This window comes from Syzygium oleosum, unplaced genomic scaffold (assembly GCF_021117445.2).
Source record: "Syzygium oleosum isolate NSW1041296 unplaced genomic scaffold, Sole_v2.1 Sole_v2.09, whole genome shotgun sequence".
NCBI lineage: Eukaryota > Viridiplantae > Streptophyta > Magnoliopsida > Myrtales > Myrtaceae > Syzygium > Syzygium oleosum.
In genome coordinates, this window is record NW_026607493.1 from 483772 (window position 1) to 510646 (window position 26875).

At 46.1% G+C, this 26875-nt stretch overlaps 1 long non-coding RNA gene and 1 pseudogene across 1 annotated transcript; one reads left to right on the top strand and one right to left on the bottom strand.

Annotated features, from left to right (window-relative positions):
- On the top strand, positions 1–26875 carry LOC115680383 (cytochrome P450 CYP736A12-like; annotated as a pseudogene).
- LOC130138984 (uncharacterized) lies at positions 686–1690 on the bottom strand. The gene is made up of 2 exons (XR_008817232.1): positions 1629–1690; positions 686–1231 (listed from the first exon to the last, which is right to left on the bottom strand). It is a non-coding gene; the product is annotated as an uncharacterized LOC130138984 (long non-coding RNA).

Genomic DNA, 26875 nt, shown 5'->3' on the forward strand with positions numbered 1-26875 from the left:
AAACCCTTTGCACCAAAACAAGACGCAACCTTCAACCTTCAACCTGCAAATGGACACTTCCCCACTCACCATTCTCTCAACCACTCTTCTAATCACTATCTACTTCTTCCACCACCTCCGCCGCCAGAATGCCCCCAAGCTGCCGCCGGGTCTGCCGCCACTGCCCGTCATCGAGAACCTCCACCGGCTGGGCAACCTTCCCCACCGCTGCCTCCACAGCCTCGTCGAGTCCTACGACCCCATCATGTCCCTCCACCTCGGCAACAAGCCGACGGTGGTGGTCTCGTCGCCAAAGGCGACTGAGCTGATCCTCAAGACCTATGACAGCATCTTCTCGAGCCGCCCGAGCGTGGATGGCTCACGCCACTTGTCTTATGGCAACAAGGGCATCGTGTTCACGGAGAGCGGTGTGTACTGGCGGTAGGGGTGAACGGTTCCAGGTTCCTTACAGGTTCCAGGTGGAACCTGGAACCTACCCTTTGGTATAGGTTCCTCATTTTTTAGAACCTGGAACCTACCCGTCAAAACGTGAGACCTGAAACCTACCCTGTCACAGGTTCCAGGGTTGGTTTCAGGGTTTGACAGGTTCTTTTTTTTTTTTTCATTTTTAGTTAATCAAAATGAAAGACTAATTGTTGGAAAACCCACGGAGATTGTGAATGTATAAAGAATAAAGAGTGGCCTGTTACACAATGGATTTGTAATTAATCAATTTATGCAATATTTGCATTAAGGGTCTACTGATGATTGAAGACTATGAAGCTCACTTCTAACTCAGTGCAACCACTCAACAACTCCTCAAGTTCAGAAACATGAAGTGCTCGTCCTCTATTCTCAGCAACAGAACCCAAGTAAAGAAACCGCCATGAAATGAACAACACAATGTCAACAAAAGCCAATCCTCTGCAAGCTGCACAGAACTAAATTAACCATAACCAACACCAAAAGCAGGCACAAACAAGAATTAAAATTCATTTTTTTTCATGTACCAACTAATGCCAAATTAAAACATCACATCTAAAGTCAAGAAGAAGAAAAAGAAGAAGAGAAACCTGCTCTTTTTAGCACCAGCTTTAGGGTGGTCACCCTGCTCAAGTGCATATCTATTGGGACGTAAATGAGAGTTAGAAGCCAGAACTTTGTTGGGAGCACTATTGAAACTGTTTATCTTGTGTCCGAAGTATGTGTACTGATACTTGTCATTTTTCGAAGCCTCAGCAACTCTCCAGGCCTACAGGAGCGAAAATATCAAGATTAAAGTGAGGAACTTGGCATGAATTTCTAACAAGAGAAAAAGTATGACAGAAATCGCTGAGAAACCGTACAATTCGACATTGAAAGTTACAATGCATCATGAATCTGAATGAGTGGACTATGTTTATCCCTTTAACCTTTCAAACTTTGTAATTTGCCTCAGCAGGGTGATGTTTAGGTGCAAGGAACAGCAGGACAGGTTCCCAATGTGCATGGGTGAGATTTAAGCCTAGTAGACTAGGAAACAAGTATGATAGTTTGGCAATGACTCCAAATACAAGGGTCATCTGATTCTGCTCCTTATGAAAATATGCCAATGGTTGTTCATATCAAGATATGATGAATACTTCACAGCATTTGATAGTAGCTCCTACTGCAAATCCCAGACTCTCTCCAAATAAAAGGGCCATCTGACTTATATATGAATGGCTTTAACTATCACGCCCCAAACCACGACGAGCGCGCAACACCCCAAGCTCGATCGAAATAGTGCGACGTCGCAGGAACATCGCCGACCCCAAACCAATACATCAGAGTTCGAACACGGCGGAAACGAGAATAACTCCCGAACAAGAATTAGAAAAGGGGTAACAGGGAGGGATAATTAACGGCAAAAGTACACCACAAGTGCCATAACTTGTGTACGGCGATCACTTTGGTGCCATACCTTTTTTTCGGATAACTTTGGTGCCAAGTCGGAGGAAAAGAGATCACTTTGGTGCCAATTTGACCGGAAATTCGACGTGGCATTTTTTACGCCGACGTGGCTCGCCGGAGGCTGAGTCAGCGTGTACAGTCAGCATTTTTTATTTTAAATAATTTTTTTTAACGTATACAGTCACCATTTTTAATTTTAAATATTTTTTCCTTTTTTTTTCTTTCCTTTTTCTTTTCTTTTCTCCCCTCGCCAGCCGGTTGCCGGTGGCTGGCCGGCCACTGGCGAAGCCCGGGAAGGGCTGGGCGAGGGCGGCCTTGCACATGGCCGGCGAGGGGCGACCGACCCTCGCCGGCGACAAGCAAGGCCGGCCCTCGCCGGCCCAGGCGAGGGTCGCCCACAACCGACTCAGGCGAGGGCGACCTTCGCCCGTACAGGCGAGGGCTTCCCTCGCCCGACGCCGGCGAGGATCGCCCTCAACCGCACAGGCGAGGGCTTCCCTCGCCCAACGCCGGCGAGGGTCGCCCTCGCCGGATCTACCGAGGGCTTCCCTCGCCCAATGCCGGCGAGGGTTGCCCTCGCCGGATCCCGGCAAGGGCGACCCTCGCTCGGGCGGCGAGGGCCGGCCTCGCCCTGTCGCCGGCGAGGGTCGGCCGCCCCTCGCCGGCCATGGGCAAGGCCGCCCTCGCCCAGCCCTTTCCAGGCTTCGCCGGTGGCGGGCCGGCCATCGGCAACCGGCCGTCGAAGGGTGAAAAGAAAAAAAAGAAAAGAAAAGAAAAAGGAAAGAAAAAAAAAAGGAAAAAAATATTTAAAATTAAAAATGCTGACTGTACACGCTAAAAAAAATTATTTTAAATAAAAAATGTTGACTGTACACGCTGACTCAGCCTCCGGCGAGCCACGTCGGCGTAAAAAATGAATAAAAAATACCACGTCGAATTTCCGGCCAAATTGGCACCAAAGTGATCTCTTTTCCTCCGACTTGGCACCAAAGTGATCCGAAAAAAATTTATGGCACTAAAGTGATCGCCGTACACAAGTTATGGCACTTGTGGTGTACTTTTACCGAAAATTAACCATGCAACCAACCACTTCATTACATCCACTATATTCACAATATTCAATACAAACCATCGCAACCATCAAATCTCCGCACTGAAAACCGTCGATATCAAAAAGGGCTAGCGACTACGGGTAGATTATCACTTACACCAAAAAGGGTCCAACGCCTAGCTTCTACCTAACCCTTGAGGGGTCCACTCAAAGTCAGTCTCATCTGAGTCAGTCTGATACTCTGAGGACTCAGACTCAGCATCGATCTCAATCGGGTTATCCTCATCTCCCGACTCCAATGGAACCTCAATCATCTCCTCTTCTTCAGGCTCCTCCTCCGGTTCTTTTTCGGGTTCCTCTTCGAACTCCATCTCGGGTTCCTCCTCGGGCTCCTCTTCTGGCTCCATCTCTTCGGGATCTTCCTCCGGGTTCAACTCCATCGGTGCTTCCTCTTGATGAGGCTCCTCGGGTATTGGTTCGAAGGCTACCTCCATCTGATCAGACTCCAGGGGTGCAAATTGATGCCCAGACTCTGCAAGACTGGTGCCTGTACTGGTCAACTCGCCCTCGGGGGGAGGTATAGCCGACGGGTCCCAATCACCTACTCTATCGAATGGGACATCGAAACCTCGCACTGGCCCGAACTCATCTAGCTCGTCTCGGAAGCACCATGCTACATAGGTGTGGGGTTGCCACAACTGTTGACCCACATCTACCCAAATTATACTGGTATGATTAATCCAAGTATGGTTCTCATCTATAGGGTACTCCAAAGCTGTATGATCCGTGTGCATCGGGATCCCAAAACGTTGTGGAGGAGGGATATTCATTGTACCGGCCGGGGGTCTGAAATGGTTTGGTTTAACAACCATGAGACACTTCTCAATAAGCGAAACCCTAAACCCCACCTAGGCTAACACCATGTCGCACTTAATAATACCAACCAAACCATATTCATGCCCACATTCGCAAAACAAACACAACAACATACGATTCCCATTTCACTAGAGCACACGCATCTAATTCATTTCTAACCTGCGTAAACACGCCTCAGGTCCAAAAACTAGCCATCGATCTCTGACCCACGTAAACACGCCTCAGGTCCAACAACACTTCTATAGCCCGCGTCAAAATGCCTCAGGCTCAGTGTCTCTAGCCCGCGTAAACGAACACGCCTCAGGTGCAACACCATCTCTTTTTTTATAACACAACCCGCGTAACACGCATAAGGTTGAACAACACTTCTATAGCCCGCGTAAAAAGGCCTAAGGCTCGATGTCTCTAGCCTGCGTAACACGTCTCAGGCGCAACACCATCTCCTTTTTATGGCACAACCCGCGTAAAACGCATCAGTTTGGCGGTCTTCCGGTATGACCGGGCATCATCCCGCGTAACATGCCTAAGGATGGGTTCAATTCCCCGCGTAAAACGCATCAGGGATTATGTTATCACACGTGCACACATTTTCCATTTATTATCTGGACCCCGCGTAAAAACGCCTCTGGGTATTTAATGATCGTGCAACACGTCGGGCACCCAATCACATGCCAAGTTCATACGACCAACTTGCACACGTCATTCGACATATTCAGGCTAACAATAAGCCATGACAACTCACAATTTTACCAATTCAATTCGCACGTGCACAATTTAACGTGAATTTTTGCATTTTAAGCCAAATTACACCACTCAAGGGCGTCGTACTCCTACTAACAACCCCAATCCAGCACGCGCCACATTTCAAACATAAACATACACCAATTCAGCCACAATATGCACAGCAACTCAACCAACACAGAAAAATCACTATAACGGCACATTTAGGCCCGTTTTCACGCAATAAATCACGGTAATCACCCGTAATCATTCCGATTACCTAATTAATCAATTTTATCCTCAATTCCACCTCAAACACTATCACAATTCCATCCAAACCACTCAGCCAAATCAGTCCACCAATTTCTCTACGAATAACCCCTAAAACTCACTAAAACGCACTCGAACTATCCCGAAATTACCCGCTATCCTAGGCGAGGTTTAGGCTATCACTTACTCGAGGTCCTACGTGAGCTTGAGCACTCGAAAGTGACTTAATAGAAGAGGGACAGCAGCAGAGACAACGACGAGCGGCAAGAACCACCAGCAGCTTACAGCGGCCACGGGCGGACGACGGCGGACGGACGTGCAGCGGCGGCCAAAGGCGTGACTGGCTGGTCGCTTTCACGTGAGGGAGAGGGGGACTCGGCCGGGGGAGAAAATGGGGAGTTGGGCGTGAGAAAATGAGGGGGGAGAGAGAGAGAAAAGAGATAAAAAGAAGAGGAAAAAGGCTAGTCTAAGCCTACCCCGGAGAAATTACCATCTTGCCCTTCTCTCTACTTTCCATCCGACGGCCACGATTCAATCTTATCCAAAAATCGACTGCCCAGATCGATCCCCACCAAAAATATCCAAGGGTAAAATTAGAATTTCACAAAAAGTGCGGGGACAAAATCGTCCAAAAATTTTTATCTCTAAAGTTGATATGAAATGACCAAAATGCCCTTCTTGTTTTACACTTGGTCTTCACAAAGTCCTAGGGGCAAAATGGTCATTTTCCACTTCCTGTCAAAATTTCAGTTTTCTGACGAATCCGAACAAATCCGAGGCTAACCACGTTAATAACGACGTCGTCCAATTACTCTGTCATGACTTTCAAAATTTTCAACACCCAAACTCAGTCTCTATTTAATGGCCAAACTCAAATAAACGCGACTTGAGCTTATCTCAAACTAACGGGCGGCTTTCGGGAAAATTCGTATATTCGACCCGTGGTCGATACTAAATCGAGCCACGTTTAAGTTCACTTGAGCCATGGCGATCTCGATTGTCATGTAATTACGAGGATCAATCACTAGTTCTAAAGAACGTGATCGTTTAGAATAGGTTTGAGATCGTTCGCAAATTTTGTATTCTGGCGAGGCAGAATCACCCGCGATCCAATTATACGGCATTCGTAAATCGATCCATGACCATCCTTAGATCCGTCTATATTAGCCCAAAATATCACATTGACAATCCTTATGGTCGAAAGTCAGTCCATGGTCAGGTTCCATGGTCGCGCGAATCTAGATCCCTAATTAGCCTTTCCCCTACTGGCTAGTGTACCAAGAGTGATCAAGTCTGGGCGAGATTTACTACAAGTGCGTTATTGAAATTATGCATTTCATAAATACCAAGTGGGTTGAAATTTAGAATGTCACAACTCTTCTCCCTTATAAAAATTTCCTTCTCGAAATTTACAATCAAAACCAAACTATTCAAACAACTGGGGGTAATGACGCCTCATCAATTCCTCGCTTTCCCAAGTAGCACCTTCGGTCTCGTGATGTTCCCAAATCACCTTGACCAGCGGAATTGTCTTGCTCCTTAAGACTTGTTCCTTCCTATCCTCAATCCGCACCGGTCTTTCCACATACGACACTTTGTCATCCACTTCTATCTCCTCATAATTCAGTACATGAGCGGGATCCGGTTCATACTTCCTCAACATCGACACGTGGAATACATTGTGCACTTGAGATAAGTTTGGCGGTAAGGCGAGTCGGTACGCTAAATCTCCAATCCTTTCCAACACCTCAAAAGGTCCCACAAACCGTGGACTTAATTTCCCTTTCTTACCAAATCGGGACAATCCTTTCATTGGCGATACCTTGAGGAATACGTGATCCCCTACTTGAAATTTCAAAGGTCTTTGCCTTCTGTCTGCATAACTCTTTTAACGGCTTTGCGCTGTTTTTAACCTTTCACGAATGATCTTAACCGCCTCAACTGACTGTTGAACTAATTCTGGCCCGGTTATACTCCTTTCTCCAACTTCTTCCCAACATACGGGCGTTCTACATGCTCTGCCATATAGCGCTTCAAATGGAACTATTTTGATACTCTGCTGAAAACTATTATTGTATGCGAATTTCATTAAAGGTAGTTGTTCTTCCCACTTGCCTTGAAAATCCAATACACATGCCCGAAGCATATCTTCTAGAGTCTGAATTGTCCTCTCAGACTGGCCATCCGTTTGTGGATGGTAAGCCGTACTAAACTGCAGTTTTGATCCTAATGCCGTCTGCAGACTTTTCCAAAAGTTGGCGGTAAACCTAGGATCATGATCCGAAGTAATCATCACTGGTACCCCATGCAAACGAACTATCTGTTGTACGTACAATTCGGCATACCGATCCATTGCGAAGTCTTTTCGTACTGCCAAGAAGTGCACTGACTTTGTCAATCTATCAATAATCACCCAAATGGAATCATGGCCCTTTTGGCTCCTTAGTAATCCCATTACAAAATCCATAGTCACGTGCTCCCATTTCCATTCTAGAATTTCCAAAGGTCGTAACAATCCTCCGGGCTTACAATGTTGTGCTTTTACCTGCTGGCGGGTCAAACACTTAACTACGTGCTTAGCTATGTCCACCTTCATGCCATTCCACCAATAGTACTGTCTCAAGTTCTGGTACATTTTCGTACTCCCCGGATGGATACTATAATTACTTCGATGTGCTTCTGTCAAAATCTCTTCCTTAAGTTCCGCATCGTCAGGCACACACAATCATCCACGGAACTTCAAGATCCCATCCTCGAATACTTGGAAGTCCGGTTTTCTCTTAGTAGCGTCCATCTCTAGAATCTTCTGAATCTCTTGGTCCGTAGATTGTAAGGCCTTGATCTTAGTTTGAATTTCCGGTTCAATTCTTAGTGTGGCTAGCAAACTCGAGACTTGACTTACTTCAAGTCTAAATTTCGAGTCTCGCACCTCTTCCAACAAGGTCCATTCCTTAACTAACAAGTATGCGACGCTCGACTTCCAACTTAACGCGTCAGCTACCCGATTGGCCTTTCCGGGGTGATACAGAATATCACAATCGTAGTCCTTAAGTAACTCCATCCAACGATGCTGTCTCATGTTAAGCTCCTTTTGAGAAAATAGATATTTCAAACTTTGATGGTCCGTATATATCTGAAACTTCTCTCCGCATAAGTAATGTCGCCAAATCTTAAGTGCGAATACTATTGCGACTAATTCCAAATCATGCGTCGGGTAGTTCAACTCATGCGATCTCAACTGTCTTGATGCGTAAGCCACTACTCATCCATTTTGCATTAGTACACACCCCAGTCCTTTTAACGACGCATCGCTATAAATTTCATATCCTCCTGGTCCTGATGGAATAGTCAACACTGGCGTCGTTGTCAATCTATGCTTTAGTTCTTGAAAACTCCTTTCACATTCGTCGGTCCATTCAAATCTTGTTTCCTTTTTCAACAAATGTGTCAACGGTATTGCTATTGCCGAAAACCCTTCCACGAAACGTCGGTAATATCCTGCTAAACCCAAAAAGCTTCGAACCTCTGTTACCGTCGTTAGTCTCGGCCACTTCATTACAGCTTCAATCTTGGCTGGATCTACTGAGATTCCTTCCCTAGAGATCACGTGTCCAAGAAATGCTACTCGATTGAGCCAGAACTCGCACTTACTAAACTTGGCGTACAATGCGTGTTCTCTTAAGGTCCGTAGAACTTTACTTAAATGTATCTCATGCTCTTTCGGGCTCTTCGAGTACACCAATATGTCGTCTATGAAAACTATTACAAATTGATCCAAGAATTCCTTAAACACTCGATTCATTAAATCCATAAAGGCAGCAGGGGCATTAGTCAACCCAAACGGTATTACTGTAAACTCATAATGCCCATATCTCGTCCTGAATGCCGTTTTCGGTATGTCCTCCTTCCTAATCCTCAACTGGTAATATCCTGTCCTCAAATCAATCTTAGAAAATACCGAAGCCCCTTGTAACTGATCAAATAAATCATCTATCCTTGGCAGGGGATATTTATTCTTGATGGTCACTTGATTCAACTGCCTATAATCGATACACAACCTCAATGACCCATCTTTCTTCCCTATAAACAACACCGGTGCTCCCCATGGGGATGCACTTGGACGAATAAAACTTTTGTCCAATAATTCTTGCATCTGAACTTTCAATTCTTTTAATTTAGACAGTGACATCCTATAGGGTGCTTTCGAAATTGGCTCTGTCCCAGGGGCCAACTCGATTACAAACTCTACTTCTCTTTCTGGTGGCAATCCCGGTAGTTCCTGAGGAAAGACATCGGGAAAGTTGCACACTACAGCTATATCCTCTAGCCTTGGTTCCTCAATTGTCGAATCAACTACTACCGCTAAAAACCCTTCGCACCCTTCGTCCAACAACTTAGTCACTTCCAGTGACGAAATCCAGGGAATTGAGGTTCCTTCTCGATTTCCCACAAATTCAAATCTAGGATGTCCAACTGGATTAAATTGGAGCACCCTACTACTACAATCTATTACAGTCCTCTGCTTAGTCAACCAATCCATACCCACAATCACATCAAAATCAAACATAGGTAGAATAGCCAAATCTTATTCTTTCTTCTACATCACCAATCACAATTTTGCAGTCCGAACATCCTAGTGAAACTAGCACTTTATCATTCAATGGAGTATTAACGCATAACACAACTTCAAGTGAGTTTGGCTTCCCGATATTCTTCTTAACGGGTGGGACAAAGCACCGATTTCCCGCCATCGGTTTCTTTCCGAAGTGGCGGTTGTCCCTAGCTGGAGCATATCTTGATCCAGAAGCAACGGCTCTATCCGCTAAGTCATGCTCAATCGCCTGAGCCCACTCATAAATCTCATTATAATCTCTTAAATTCAAAGATACCATATGACTACGAAGGTCCGGTTTCAACCCATCTCGGAACCTTCGGGCCTTATGCCATGGATCTTCCACCATTCTCGGGGCAAACTTGGATAATCTAGAAAATTCTACCTCGTACTGATCCACAGATATCTGTCCCTGCCGGAGTCTCATGAATTCAGCCAACTTTCTCTCCCGAGCACTTTCCGAAAAATACTTGCCATTAAAGACTTCCATAAATACAGCCCAAGTTTGAACGACCCCTGCGGGAACATTCGACCTCTGGTGGCTTTCCACCAATCACTTGCATTTCCTTGCAATTGATACACTGGTAAAGTCACTTTCTCCTCATTCGTACACCCCAAAACCTCAAAAGCCTTTTCTAATTCTTCCACCCAAAGCGATGCAACCTCAGGATTGCCTTTACCATCGAACTTCGGAGGTTTCAACTTCAAGAACTGCTCAACTAACTGGTGCATCTGCCTATTCGCATTCACTTATCCCTGACCTTGACCCTGATTCCCATTATTAGCAACAGCAGTAGCTGCAGCGGCCTCAGCAGCCTGAGCGATATTGGCAGCTCGCTCCTGAGTCTGCCTACCCATTAAAGTCCCAACCTCCTTAAGTACTCTTAAAATTCCATCAACTCTGGGATCTTCCACAACTCTAGCTCATGCACCCCCTCGACCTCTTGTTCCTCTTCCTGCACCCCTTCCTACACCCCTTCCTTGGCTGTCCATACTCACAGAATTCTATCACTCACCTACCTGCTATAATTCCACTCAGGAATTAGAGACCTAGGCCAACTATACCAGTCTAGTCCTAGGCAGTGAATCACGATGATAATTCACTTAGCAGGCAATCAACCACCACAACACGAGATCACAATCAATAAGTTTCGTGCACGTACCTCAGGTCCAGACGCACCTGCAACTCAACCGTTAAAGCACTCAATTCACCCATCAATCATAACAAACAATCCAGAGATACGTGTAGCGCTAGACACACCTATGACTTACTAAGGTCTCCCTAGATGACTACCCCGGGGTCTCCGCTCCTTATCACTCCAGGCTTCGATCAACTTGGATCGAGCTGACCTTGCTCTGATACCAAATCAACGGGATGTCACGCCCCGAACGCCGACGAGTGCGCCACACCCCAAGCTCGGTTGAAATAGTACGACGTCCTAGGAACATCGCCGACCCCAAACCAACACTTCAGAGTTCGAACACGGTGGAAACGAGAATAACTCTCGAACAAGAATTAGAAAGGGGTAACAGGGAGGGATAATTAACCAAGCAACCAACCACTTCATTACACCCACTATATTCACAATATTCAATACAAAATATCGCAACCATCAAACCTCCGCACTGACAACCGCCGATATCAAAATAGGCTAGCGACTATGGGTAGACTATTACTTACACCAAAAAGGGTCCAACGCCTAGCTTCTACCTAACCCTAGAGGGGGTCCACTCAGAGTCAGTCTCATATGAGTCAGTCTGATACTCTGAGACTCAGACTCAGCATCGATCTCAATCGGGTTATCCTCATCTCCCGACTCCAATGGAACCTCAATCATATCCTCTTCTTCTGGCTCCTCCTCCGGTTCTTCTTCGGGTTCCTCTTCGAACTCCATCTTGGGTTCCTCCTCGGGCTCCTCTTTTGGCTCCATCTCTTCGGGATCTTCCTCCGGGTCCAACTCTATCAGTGCTTCCTCTTGATAAGGCTTCTCGGGTATTGGTTCGAAGGCTACCTCCATCTGATCTGACTCCAGGGGTGCAAATTGATGCCCAGACTCCGCAAGACCGGTGCCTGTACTGGTCAACTCGCCCTCGGGAGGAGGTATAGCCGACGGGTCCCAATCACCTACTCCATCGAATGGGACATCGAAACCTCGCACTGGCCCGAAGTCATCTAGCCTGTCTCGGAAGCACCATGCTACATAGGTATGGGGTTGCCACAACTGTTCACCCACATCTACCCAAACTATACTAGTATGCTTAATCCAAGTATGGTTCTCATCTATAAGGTACTCCAAAACTGTATGATCCGTGTGCATTGGGATCCCAAAACGTTGTGGAGAAGGGATATTCATTGTACCGGCCGGGGGTCTGAATAAGCGAAACCATAAACCCCACTTAGGCTAACACGTATCTCTGGGCATGTTCGAGCACACAAATCACATAACTATCAAGCCAAAACAATAGCATGCACAAATGTCTCACCTTGATACGCACGAAATCTAACATGCGAATTCAAGCACTATTACTAGAAACCGACACCATGTCGCACTCAATAATACCAATCAAACCATATTCATGCCCACATTCGCATAACAAACACAACATCATACGATTCCCATTTCACTCGAGCACACGCATCCAATTCATTTCTGACCCGCGTAAACACGCCTCAGGTCCAAAAACTAGCCATCGATCTCTGACCCGCGTAAATACGCCTCAGGTCCAACAACACTTCTATAGCTCGCATCAAAACGCCTCATGCTCAGTGTCTCTAGCCCGCATAAACGAACACACCTCAGGCGCAACACCATCTCCCTTTTTATAACACAACCCGCGTAACACACATTAGGTAGAACAACACTTCTATAGCCCGCGTAAAAATGCCTCAGGCTCGGTGTCTCTAGCCAGCGTAACACGCCTCAGGCGCAACACCATCTCCTTTTTACGGCACAACCCGCGTAAAACGCATCAGGTTGGCGGTCTTCTGGTATGACCGGGCATTGTTCCATGTAACACGCCTTAGGACGGGTTCAATTCCCCGCGTAAAACATATCAGGGATTATGTTATCACACGTGCACACATTTTCCATTTATTATCTGGACCTCGTGTAAAAATGCCTCAGGATATTTAATGATCGTGCAACACGTCGGACACCCAATCACATGCCAATTTCATACAACCAACTCGCACATGTCATTCGACATATTCAGGCTAACAATAAGCCATGATAACTCACAATTTTACCAATTCAATTCGCACGTGCACAATTTAACGCGAATTTTTGCATTTTAAGCCAAATTACACCACTCAAGGGCGTCGTACTCCTACCGACAACCCCAATCTAGTAGGCGCCACATTTCGAACATAAACATACACCAATTCAGCCACAATATGCACAGCAACTCAACCACCACAGAAAAATCACTATAACGGCACATTTAGGCCCGTTTTTCACGCAATAAATCACGATAATCACCCGTAATCATTCCGATTACCTAATTAATCAATTCTAACCTCAATTCCACCTCAAACACTATCACAATTCCATCCAAACCACTCAGCCAAATCATTCCACCAATTTCTCTACGAATAACCACTAAAACTTACTAAAACGCACCCGAACTATTCCGAAATTACCCGCTATCCTAGGCGAGGTTTAGGCTATCACTTACTCGAGGTCCTACGCGAGCTCGAGCACTCGAAGGTGATTGAACAGAGGAGGGACAGCAGCAGAGACGGCGGTGAGCGGCAAGAACCACCGGTAGCTTACGACGGCCACAGGCGGACGACGGCGGACGGACGTGCGGCGGCGGCCAAAGGTGTGGCCGGCTGGCCACTTTCACGTGAGGGAGAGGAGGACTCGGCCGGGGGAAAAAGGGGGAGTTGGGCATGAGAAAATGCGGGGAGAGAGAGAGAGAAAAGAGATAAAAAGAAGAGGAAAAAGGCTAGTCTAAGCCTGCCCCGGAGAAATTATCATCTTGCCATTCTCTCTACTTTCCATCCGACGGCCACGATTCAATCTTATCCGAAAATCGACGGCCCAGATCGATCCCCACCAAAAATATCCAAGGGTAAAATTGGAATTTCACAAAAAGTGCAGGGACAAAATCGTTCAAAATTTTTTATCTCTAAAGTTGGTATGAAATGACCAAAATACCCTTCTCATTTTACACTTGGTCTTCACAAAGTCCCAAGGGCAAAACGGTCATTTTTCACTTCCTGTCAAAATTTCAGTTTTCTGACGAATCCGGACAAATCCAAGGCTGACCACGTTAATAACGACGTCGTCCAATTACTCTGTCATGACTTTCAAAATTTTCAACACCCAAACTCAGTCTCTATTTAATGGCCAAACTCAAATAAACGCGACTTGAGCTTATCTCAAACTAACGGGGGTCTTTCGGGAAAATTCGTATATTCGACCCGTGGTCGATACTAAATCGAGCCACGTTTAAGTTCACTTGAGCCATGGAGACCTCGATTGTCATGTAATTGCGAGGATCAATCACTAGTTCTAAAGAACGCGATCGTTTGGAATAGGTTTGAGATCGTTCGCAAATTTCGTATTCTGGCGAGGCGGAATCACCCGCGATCCAATTATACGGCATTCGCAAATCGATCCATGACCATCCTTAGATCCATCTATATTGGCCCAAAATATCACCTCGACAATCCTTATGGTCGAAAGTCAGTCCATGGTCAGGTTCTATGGTCGCGCAAATCTAGATTCCTAATTAGCCTTTCCCTACTGATTAGTGTCCCAAGAGTGATCAAGTCTGGGCGAGATTTACTTCAAGTGCGTTATTGAAATTATGCATTTCATAAATACCGGGAGAAGAACAGCATTGGTGCCAAAACTTGTGTACAGAGGCCACTTTGATGCCAAAAGTTTCAATCGGATCACATAAGTGCTAAAAGTTGTGAAAAACGATCATTTAAGTGCCACTTCGCCGGAAATCCGACGTGGCATTTTTTTATTAATTTCTCAAGCTGATGTGGCTCGCCAGAGGCCGATGTGGCTCGCCGAAGGCTGATGTGGCATTTCTTTTCTTTCTTTTTTTTCCTTTTCTTTCTTTTTTGCTTTCTTTTCTTTCTTTTTTTTTCCTTTTCTTTCTTTTTTCCTTTCTTCTCTTTTTTTTTCTTTTCTTTGTTCTTATTTCCGATGGCCGGTGTCCGGCCATGGCTGGCCTCGCCGGGCATCGCCTTCCTCTGGACGAGGCCCGGTGAGGCCGCCATGGCCTCGGCGAGGGCCGGCCTAGCCGGATCTGGCGTGGCGAGGCGAGCCCTCGCCGGGGCTCGCCCTGCCCAGGCGAGGGTCGAGGTCGCTGGGCGGGGCAAGCCCGGCAAGGGCTCGCCTCGCCGGATCCGACGAGGCCGGCCCTCGCCGAGGCCACGGCCGCCTCGCCGGGCGTCGCCTTCCTCCGGCGAGGCTCGGCGAGGCAGCCGTGGCTTCGGCGAGGGCCGGCCTCGCCGGATCTCGGGCGAGGCGAGCCCTCTCCGGGCTCGCCCGCCCGAGCCAGGGTCGAGGTTGCCGGGCGGGCGAGCCCCGGCGAGTGGCTCGCCTCTGCCAGATCCGGCGAGGCCGGGCCTCGCCTTCCTCCGGGTGAGGCCCAGCGAGGCAGCCGTGGCCTCGCCGGATCTCGGGCGAGGCGAGCCCTCGCCGGGGCTCGCCTCGCCCGGGCGAGCCCTTGCCGGGGCTCGCCACGCCCGGCGACCTCGACCCTCGGCCCGGGCGGGGCGAGCCCCGGCGAGGCCGGCCTCGCCGAGGCCACGGCTGCCTCGCCGGGCCTCGCCGGAGGAAGGCGACGCCCGGCGAGGCCGGCCATGGCCGGTGGCCGGCCTCCGGCCATGATAGAAGAAGAAGAAGACAGAAATGAAAAAAAAAAAAGGAAAGAAAAGAAAAAAGAAAGAAGAAAATCAGAAAAAAATATTTAAAAAATTGAATTATACACATGGAAATGCCACGTGTTATTAAAATTTAAATATAAAAGCCACGTATTAAATTTGGTCGGAATTTCTCGCCGTTGGCACTTAAGTGATCGTTTTTTCTCCGATTTGGCACTTAAGTGATCGTTTTTTCTCCGATTTGGCACTTAAGTGATCGTTTTTTCTCCGATTTGGCACTTAAGTGATCGCCGGCGTAAACTTTTGGCACTTAAGTGATCCAAATGAAACTTTTGGCACCAAAGTGGCCTCCGTACACAAGTTTTGGCACCAATGCTGTTCTTCCCCCCATAAATACCAAGTGGGTCGAAATTTAGAATGTCACATTAACAACACAAGGAGAGATTATTGTGCATCATTGCATTGGAAAGAGCCATTTCTTGAGATTATTTTTTCCTTACTTCAGTCAGCATAGAGAGTTCACACTCTGCAAAAACACTAAAATAGCACCAAATTCAACTCGAGCACTTTTGCTGGAGAAAATTGGAGTTGCACTCAAAGATCACCAAATAGAATAAGCCTAGGATATATTTAAGGATTATAGAAAGTCATATGATATTTCCGATTGTTCTCTCATCAATAGATTACTCACTGGACTTTCATACTCATCTGACCCACAATGGCTACGCAGAGCTTGTGATTTAGTTTTCAAGCACCGAAAGAGAAAATCACACATTTTTCATGTCGAAGTTCTAGCTAAGTTGGCTCTCTTAGTAGCAAGAGTTAAAATGCCCATTCCTACCTCAATGATCCTCAGATTGCTGCTGGAGAAGAAGTATCTACCACCCTTTGACATATTGAATGAAGTACTACTGCATATGGTTAAGACAGAGATTGGGATATATCTTGCATCCAATCTACTGTTTTAAATGTCTGATTCTTACTAGCATATAACTATGAAGTCTGATACAATCAACTTATGGTCTATCAGGAGTACAGACGATCATCGTAAAATTCACCAAATAATGCAGACTTATGTATCAGTTATCACCAAAAAGCCCAAATTATGCCACTTGTGACAAATTTATCCTAAACTTTTTTTATGACACGAAAAACTCCAAATTATGCTACTTGTGACAAATTTACCCTGAACTTTTTTTTGTGACACGAAAAATCCTAAACTATGTCACTTGTGACATATTTACCCCATAATACTTTGGCCATGGGCATTTTTGTCTTTTTCCTTTTTCAATTTTTTTTCTTTTTTTTTCTTTTCCGGCGGGGGCAGCCCTCGCCGGCGTCAGGCAAGGGCTTCCCTTGTTGGCCCAGGCGAGGGCAGCCCTCGCTCGACGCCGGCGAGGGAAGCCCTTGCCAGATCCGGTGAGGGAAGCCCTCGCCGGATCTAGCAAAAGGAGCCCTCGCCGGATCCGGCGAAGGGATCCTCGCCGCCCAGCGAGGCCGCCTCACCGGATCCGGCAAGGGCTTCCCTCGCCGGCCGTCGAGCGAGGGCTGCCCCCTCGACCGGACCCTCGCTAGACGCCAGTGAGGGTCGCCCTCGCCCGGGCCGGCGAAGGCTCCCTGCGCCGGATCCGGCGAGGGCTACCCTCGCCGAAATATTTAAAAAAAAGGAAAAAAAATATAAAAAGGAAAAAGACGAAAATGCCCATAGCCAAAGTATTGTGGGGTAAATATATCACAAGTGGCATAGTTTGGGATTTTTCGTGTCACAAAAAAAAGTTCAGGATAAATTTATCACAAGTGGCATAGTTTAGGATTTTTCATGTTACAAAAAAAAATTCAGGGTAAATTTATCACAAGTGACATAGTTTGGGGTTTTTGGTGGTATTTTCCCTAATAACAATGAAACTATCAACTTTCTAACACTAGAGTTCAGGCAAGAACTCCCAGCACATGCAACTTTGTTTTTAGATAAAAGTGCTAGGCTTTCTACAGAAATTTTCTCCGAATTACCATAAGTCAACTTACGTGTCAAAGAGACAGAATATAACTAAATTTCGCTTGGATGTGTAATTTTACAGTAATGCCATACAGTAAGATCTCCTCAACTTCAAAGAAACCGATGTGGCCTACTTACAGAGATCATAATTGACTAAGTTTTCCAAGCTCCGATGCCAGTAGCCCTTCCAAAGAAAACCCTGTTAGGTCCCTGCAAGCTCGAGAAGATCGGGAAGCTGGTCTCCTACACGCCCGAGATCACGCTCGAGAGTAAGATCAGGAATTTGGGGGAAGATCGAGGAGCTCACCAGGAAGATCACCTTCAAGACCCCCGCTGGGCCATTCCAGATTTTGGGGGAAAACCACGCTTGTGAAACGGTGAGTCTCTGAATTAGGGCACCGGATTTTAGGGGAAAATCACGCCTGCGAAACCCTCATCTTCCTCCAAAAGACTCGAAGAGTCATTCACCGACGGAGAAGAGGGCAGAGAGATTAAAGAGAGGAAAGAGCCGAGCTCCATCCGATGCTCAACTGGTAAGCTGCTCCTTCGTCCTTCCTCACGGTCTTCGCCTTCAAGATCGAGGAAGAAGTGAAGGAAACTGAAGAGAGAAAAGATCGAAATAGTAAGATTTTCGAATTAGGGATTATAATTTTTGTTTTAGCCTCTAGGGATCCCGGTTCCGGTTCCTATGGGAACCGAGAACCGGAACCGGAACCGCGGTTCCCAAAAATGGGGAACTGGACCGGACCCTCTCTCCATGGAACCTGGAACCACGCTCACCCCTAACTAGCGGGGCGTGAGGAGGATGTGCGTGCTATAGCTGCTGAGCCTAGCGAACGTGTAGCTTTTCACACCGATAAGGAAGGAGGAGCTCAGGAGGGTGGTCGGGAGGGTGTGTGACATTCTGAAATTCAACCCTTTTTCGAAATATATGAAATGATTATTTTATCGATGTACTATTAGTTAAATCTCGCTTTGAATTGATCACTTATGAGAGGGCTAACCATTAGGGAAAGTCTACCAAGAAATTAAGTACGCACGACCTGAGAACTCGACTATGGATTAACAATTCGACCACAAGGATTATTGAGGGATCCTCATGAGCCCTTTCAAGCTGGTCCGGGAATGGTTATAAATTGATTCGACGAAAGCATAGGATTAGATTGCGGGTGATTTCGCACGATTACCCTATCAATCTCGATCAATCTTAAGCCAATTCCTAATGATCGTGTTCTTCGAAATGGACAATTGACCCCTTACGATTACATGATAACCGAGGTCACCCATGGCTTGAGTAAGCTTAAACGTAGTTTGATATTGAGTTAACCACGGGTCGAATACGAGTAACTCCTAAAAGCCACTCTTTAATTTGAGATACACTAAAGTCGCAATTGATAAATTTTGGCCATGAATTAGAATCCGAAATTAGGTATCGAACTTTCAAGAGTTCCATGACTAATTTATTGGACGTCGCCTCATTAAGCTCATCTATTTCTCGATTTGCTCGAAAATTGTTGGAAAAGTGAAATTCGGACCAGAAGTTAGAAAAGACCTTTTTACCCCTGAGTTATTTTGGATTCCTTTGGTTCTTGGAAGGGCATTTCGGTCATTTGCCCCTCCTTTTTGTGGCCGGCCAGTTTGGACAGTTTTGCCCTTAGTGGCTTTTGTTATTTACAATGTTACCACTAGATATTTTGAGAAGCTTGTTTAGAAAGATTAATTGGTGACCATTAGATCTTGGCTTGGTGGAGAAGTTTGAATCTAGACCATTGATTGTTTGAGTGGGCTTGTTGGTGGGGTAGTTAGACATCTCTCTCTCTTCCATTATTGGGATAACACTTCACTCTCTCTCTCCCTCTCCCTCTCACCTTTGGCCACCACCACCATCATCGACCAGCACCACTATCACTGTTGATCGCTACCTCCAGCCGCCTGCACTGTCGTTCGCCGGTCACCACTAACCACCATTGCTCACCGCCACCACCCTTTTCCCTCCTATCTTGTTCGGTCACCACCACCACATCACCACACCGTTGCCACCATGCCATCACCGTCCCTCACCGTGAGCTGTCCCCGTCTCAGTCGTGAACCGCCGTTGTCCGTCGTTCGCCGCCGTGGTCGTCGAAGCTGCTACTGCATCGCCGTGGTTATTGCTGCCCTTTAGTTTGGCCGTTTGCTTAGGTTTACTTGTAAGTAAACCCCTAAACCTTGACTAGGATGATAGGTGACTAATGGATGTGTTTAGGGGCTGATTAGGGTTGTTTATGGTTTAGTAAGTTGGTGGCTGATCTTAGTTTTGTTGGCTAATCATGGGGCTATTTGATGGCCAATTTGTGGACTAATCGTTGGTGGGTTAGTGGCCGTTTGTGAGATGATTAGTGGTTGATCTCTTGATTAGTTTAGTGGACTGTTTGTGACTGATTAGAGGCTAATTAGGGTGCTGATTTTGAATTTGTTCATGGCTGGTTATGTTCAGTTAATGACTGATCTTAGGGCTAATGGTTGACTGGTTTGGTTAATGCATGGCTAGTTATGGTTTAATGCATGTTTGATCATGGTCTTTGGAACGGCTGATATGAGTTGGGTTATTAATGGTGGATTCTGATTAGTATTGGCTGATTGTGATTAATTCATGGCTGACCTGGATTGTGGTGGTTGATCTCAGTTCATTGATGGCTGGTTGGGATTAGCTAATGGTGCTTGGAATAAATGCGTTTCATGACATGTTCGTTCGTGGAGAATTGCACGTCATAAACACCTTACATTGGCTAATTAAGAAAGATAAGAATTAGCATTGAGTGATTGATGTGTGTGCATAGTCATGGAAGTGTCGTCTAGGCGGGGGTTCTAGACGATGCCCGGTGGAGGTTCGGATGCTGTCTAGGCAGGGGTTTTAGACGATGCCGTATCGCAGTTGATACCGGACCAATACTCCTTTTGGAATGTCGTTTGGTAACCGACAGTTGTCGAGGGGTGGATCCCAAATGTTGCCGTGCCCGACAGAGCGGGACAATGCCCAGTTACGCCGGTAGACATCAACGGGGGTTTGATTGTAGACCTGACAGGTCGTTTAATAATCCGAACAATTACGAGTGTGATGTGCATTGTGGAATGCTATGTGCCTGAGATTGATGCCGAGCATGTCTGATTATTAATTGTTGATATGCATGTTTATGCAATGGTATGTATCGTGTGTGCTCGGGGACGCAATTGCCATGTTATACCACATGTGATATTATGACTTCGTTATTTGCTCGAGGGACATTTGCCATGTCTTGATGGGTTATAATGTGCAGGGCATGTGTATGCTAAGGCAATGTAAGAATGCCTATGATTGTTTTGTGGCACGCTTGGTTAGGTTAGAATTGCATGTTAGGGCATTCCGGAGGTACGTGTTATCCTGAACGAGGCTTAGAAAGTTTATTTATTGAGATTTTCTCATGATTGATATTTAATCATTTCAGACTCTCAAGTATGAATCATCATCCCTTACGTTTTGGCGTGACTATAGATATAGACATGATAGTTGCGGAGTATCCAATAGAACAGGATAAGGCTTACTAGAAACACTCGTCCACCGTCTGGGTTGACGAAGACTTACCTGGGTGCAAGGCTCATGAGTTTGTGGCGTGGTTTATTCGTAAAGGGGATGCGTTGTTCGGTCCAAATTGTGGTTTTGATAGACCTCTTGCTGGTGGAGTAGGGGATGAGGTCTGGGATCCCATGGAGATCGATCCTCCAGATGGGACTGTGACTGTTCCGGACACCGATTCAGATGATATGGAGTCCGAAGCAAACAAAGTGGAGTCCGACCTGGAGCCTCCTCCGGGTTATGGCTAGCTGTGGTGATGGGTTTGGATACCCCATCTTTTTTACTATCCCTTTTTGGTAGTGAAGCTAAGTTAGCCCGACCACTTGTATGACATTCTGAAATTCGATCCATTTTCGGGATTTATGAAATGATTATATCCTCGATGCACTTTAGTTAAATCTCACTTGGAATTGATCACTCTTGAGAAGACTAACCATTAGGGAATGGCTAGCTAGGAATCAAGTACGTGGACCTAAGAATTTGGTCGTGGATCGACATTTTGGCCATAAAGATTGACGATGAGATATTTTAGACCATTATAGACCGATCTAAGGATGGCTATGGAACGATTCACAAATGTTATACAATTAGATTGCGGGTGATTTCGCTTGACCATTGTATGAATTTCGAACGACCCCAAACCTGATCCGAACGATCGCGTCAATTGAAACTAGTGATTGTCCCTCGCAATTACATGACAACCGAGCTCACCATGGCTCGAGTAAACTTAGATGTGGCTCGATATCGAATCGGCCACGAGTCGATACGCGTAACTCCTAAAAGCCGCCCATTAGTTTGACATACACTAAAGTCGCGATTGATTGGTTTTAGCCATGAATTATAATCCGGAGTGGGATGTTGAACTTTCAATATTTCAAGAAAATTTATCGGACGTCGTCTCATCAAGCGTGGCCAATTATTAGATCGTTCGGAATTATCGAATTAGTGTAATTTGGACCGGGTATGGAAAAAGACTATTTTACCCCCAAGGATATTTAGATTCATTTGAAAGGTTGAAGGGCAATTTAGACATTGAGACTTTCCCTCCTTGGCCGAAAATTGTAGACCATTCTACCCCTCCTCATCTTGCTTAATTATTTTGTTTGTCATTTGTAATTTTTGGGAAATTAGTAGGAGAAAAATTATGGGCCATTGAATCTTGGCTTGGGGAAGAGGATGGATTATAGGCCATTGGATTTGAGTAGGGTTGGTAATGGGGTTTGCGTGTGAGTGGGGGTTAGCAGGATCAAGATCAAGTCTCTCTCTCTCTCTCTCTCTCTCTCTCTCTCTTCTTCATTCTCTCTCTCACTCTCTCCTCCTTCATTCGGCCAAAGCTTCCCCCTCACCTTGCCGACCAGCTCAGCTCATCCTAGCCTCTGTCCAGCCGCCGTGACGCCGCCGGAGCAACTGCCGGCGCCGCTACTACACACCACCGCCACACCTCTCTTTTTCCCTCTCTTTCCTCATCATTTTCGAACACCACCAGCCACCACCGAGACCAACACCTTCCCTCACCGTGACCACCAGCCTGTGCTCGCCCCAGCCGTGGACCGCCGTGATCATAGCCGCCGCTAATCTTCCCGTTCGACCGCCGGAACAGCAGCTGCTTGGCTTGGCTTGGTTGGCTTGTCTTGACTTAGGACTCTAGTAAGTACTCCCTAAGCTTTGATTAGGACAATAGGTTATCAATGACATATTTAGAGGCTGATTAGGGGCTAATTAAGGTTGGTTTAATGCCTGGTTAAGCTTGGTTGATGATTGGTTGTTGCTTGGTTGGTTCTCGGATTGATTGCTGATGTGCCTTGTTGTTTTGTTATTTTTGTGGAGACTTGTGTGGGCCGAATCTGAGGTGGTGTTCTTCATGAAAGTTGTCCCTAATATCTTGAAGTATGACATATATTAAATCTGAAATTTTTGGAGACCATTTTGGGGCATTCGGAGGTCCATTTTCGGACCGTCTCAATTTTACCGGATTTACTGTTCATCCGACCGGCTTGTCTTTCTGACTTTTTATAAAATTTTTCAAACCTCTTTTCAACAAACTTCCTTCATAAAAGTTGTTAAGGACACTTGTGTCTATGACATATATAAATTTCAAATCTTTCCAAAGAGATTTGGGTACTGATTAAAAGATATTTTGAAGGCCGGACGGTCTGTCCCGACAGACTGATTTCCGTTTGACTTCGAGTGGCAAAACAAGGTGTTTACAGTTGGAACTGAGTTTCGTGTTCTCATGAAAAATGTTTATCAAGATGTTTCCAATGACATATCCAAAATTAAAAATTTTTGGAGTTGAATTGCTATTTATTTCGAAAGGATTTTGGTTACTGCGCAATTGCCTATTTTAGCCCGATTCTGTGCAATTCGGTTTTCTCTCTCTCGGGGGCTATTCGGTGTTGTTGTGGCATGTGAGGGGCATGGCTGATTGTTAGTCGAATACGGTTTGAGTGGCAATTGGCTAATCGAAAGATGAGAATTGGTTGAGTGCTTGAATGCCCGTGTGATCACATAATGCCCTGAGGCGTGTTACGTAGGATTGTAAACCGTCTTGATGTGTTTTACGCGAGACGATGCCCGACTTATCAGATGCTCGGCGTGGGCTCGGATGCCAATCGCAGTGGAGGCCAAACTGATGCTTCTCATGGAATGCCGTCTTGATGCGTGTGACGCAGGACAATGCCATCGCCAACATAGCGGGATGATACCCGGTTACGCCGGAAGCCAGACAACCTAATGCGTTTTATGCAGGTTCAAGGAGCTCGAGGGGCCATTAATAATCTGGACTTAGTGAGTGTGATATACATTAGGGTATGCCATGTTGAGATTATTGTTGGGCATGTCTGGATTATTAATTGTGCTATGCATGTTCTTGCCCCGATTCGGATTGTGATGTTCGTTGAGTGGTTGTAATATTGTGATGGTTTACTAACGTGCAGGGCTCGTGTATGTGCCAAGGCGAGGTAAGGCCGCCTGTGATTGATGTGGCACGTTGAGTGATAGAATTGCATGCTTAAAATTGTCCTACGATACGTGTTAGCCTAAGCAAGGCTTAGGTAGTTGCTTATTGAGATTTATTCTCATTATTGAATTATAAACATTTCAGAACCCCAAGCCTTATGATGATATGGAAGATCCGGGGACGCTGCCAGGGTACCGCGATGACTGATGATAGGTCTAGTCCCCCGTCTTTTGAGTACATCTTTTGATAGAGAAGTTAGGCTAACCCAACTACCCAACCCTTTTTTATGTGCATGGTTTGTAGTGACGGCCTCTAGTAAGGCTTGTATGTTGTGCAATTGTAAGTAACGCTTTGTTTATAAAAGTGTTTTGTTGATGTGATTCAATTGTCTCTTTATTACCCCATTTGATTGTATGTTGTATGGAGAGTTCGAATTGCGTCCGCGTGTGTTGCTCTTTGGTTCGTTCGTTTAGGTCGACGACAAATCCTAGGATGTCGCATTCTTATCGGCCTATCGGGATGTCGCGTGCTCGTGGGGATCGGGGCATGACAACCCGATCCTTTTTTGTTTACGTGTGGTCCGTTAGGAGGTGGCCTCGTGGTAGGCTTGTAAGTTATATCTTCCATGGCTAACAATATGTTTATAAAAATGGCTTCACTTGTTTGTGTATCAATGTGTTTCCTTTACTATCCCTTTGTATGAGTGTTGATTGGAGTCTTTTGAGTTCGCTTCTGCATGTGTAATATCGTTAGCAATTCGATTGGGTCGGTGACGCGTCTTGGGACGTTACAAACATAATGACCTTAGTGGGATGTTATTGTTCCCGAGCGTTGGGGCGTGACAAGGTGAGGGCGGCAGTGGCGACATATGAGGCGATGGACGTGAGCACGGAGGTGGCGCAGCTAATCGGGGACATGGCGTGCAAGATGATATTCAGGTGCAGCACAAGAGATAAGGTCAACTTGAAGCCTATGATTCACGAGGCTCTGAATTTGGCCAGGGCTTTCAGGGTGAGTTTGGCAACCATTCTCTTCCCGAAAATAATTTCTATTCAGAAATGATTCTTTTTAATTTCATGCCCGGGAACAATTTCTAAGCATTTGAAGGTGTTTGGCAACTGTCCAAAATTTCTATTCTTGAAAAAGAAAAAGAATAGAAATGTATTTGGTAACTGCACAAAATTTCTTTTTATTAATAATATTTTAAATATTTTGATATTTCTTTCTTTTTTTTTCTTCTTCTTCCCTTTCCTTGGCCATGGCCAGGTTGCTAGCGCCGACAACTGGCCACAGGCGAGGGCTGGACCCTCGCCGCCGCCCTCACCAGATCCGGTGAGGGCGGCACACGACTTGGGCGAGTACCGCCCTCGCGGCCGCCTTCGCCAGATCTGGCGAGGGCAACAGGAAGGGTTACCCACACCAGATCCAATGAGGGCGGCCCTCGCCGGCCCTGGCTTATGGCCGATCGCCAGTGACCGGTGACTAGCCACAGGCTAGGATGAAGAAGAAGAAGAAGAAAAAATTTATTTTTCATTTCTAATTCTTGTTCCCAGAATCAAGAATCAACTTTTTTTTTGTTCTTGATTCTGTTCCAAAACTGATTCTAGAAATAAATTTTTACAAGTTTGTGCTCGGGAACAAAAAATTTACCAAACGGATTTATGTTCCAAAACTGATTCTGGGAACAAAAGAATAAAAATAGTTACTGTTTGGCCGGTTGCCAAACGCGCCCTCAATTTGGCGAATTATGTGCCTTTTCTTGGAGCTCTCGATCTTAAGATATTTTGCGTTTCTATTATTATGGGCTTCTCTTATTCTTTCATTATTATTTTTTTTACTTATGGTAACTTCAAGACTTGTGAAATATTAATATAGTATGGCAAATTTTTGCTTGCTGCATATAGAACAGTGAATTGTAATTATATGAATTACGCTTAAGTCAATTGCTTTTGTCACGTACGTCCGCAGTGCTTATGAGTTTGCAATTGGTCAGGAGTTTCTACTTTCTATGAGCAATAGGAAGAAGAGATCTAGAGAGGCATAAAAACAAAGAGCATGAATCTAGCTAGCTGGTTCTTTAAATGGGAAAATTGGCAACTTCTACGACATTGCTTTTCAAAAATCGAAGAAGAAGTATGTTTAACAATTATGGTTTTGCCTTGGAAGGGAATGACTCGGCAAGCAAAAGCAGTCAACCGGGCCATGGACAAAGTGTTGGAAGACATCATCAGAGAACATGAGGAAGACACGACTGGAAAATACAAGGGTGACTTTATAGACACGTTGTTGTCCATAGTGGGCCATCCCATAAATAGCTCGCAAGACGAGCCGGGTCATATAATGGATCGGACCAACATCAAGGCCATAACCCTCGACATGATCACTGCGGCGTACGAGACATCGGCCATCATGATTGAGTGGGCCTTGTTCGAGCTGATCCGCAACCAACGCATGATGAAACACCTCTGGCAAGAGCTCAAAGCTGTCGTCGGGTTTGGCCGGACCGTCGAGGAGTAGGATCTGCCAGAGCTTAATTATTTGGACATGGTGATGAAAGAGAGCTTCAGGCTATATCTGTGCGGGCCCGCTCCTGGTCCTGCACGAGTCCACTGAGGATGTCGAGATTGTCGGGTATTACATCGCGAAGAGGACTCGGGTCATCGTGAACGCGTGGGCCCTTAGGAGAGACACCAACGCTTGGGCCGAGAATACATAGGAGTTCTTCCCAGAGAGGTTCGCGAACAGCGGTGTGGATTTCAAAGGAGAAGACTTCCGGCTCATACCGTTCGGGTCGGGTTAGAGAGGCCGCCTAGGGTCGGGTTAGAGAGGCCGCCTAGGGTCGGGTTAGAGAGGCTGCCCAGGGATGAACTTGGGCCTCGTTAATATTCGTCTTGTTTTGGCCCAACTAGTGCATTGTTTCGACTGGGAGTTGCCGGAGGGGACATTGCCAAAAGAGCTGGACATGAGCAAGGACTCCGGGTTGTCGATGCCAAGAGCGAAGCACTTGATCCTGAGGCTGAGTTAACGCCTGCTTGTTTGA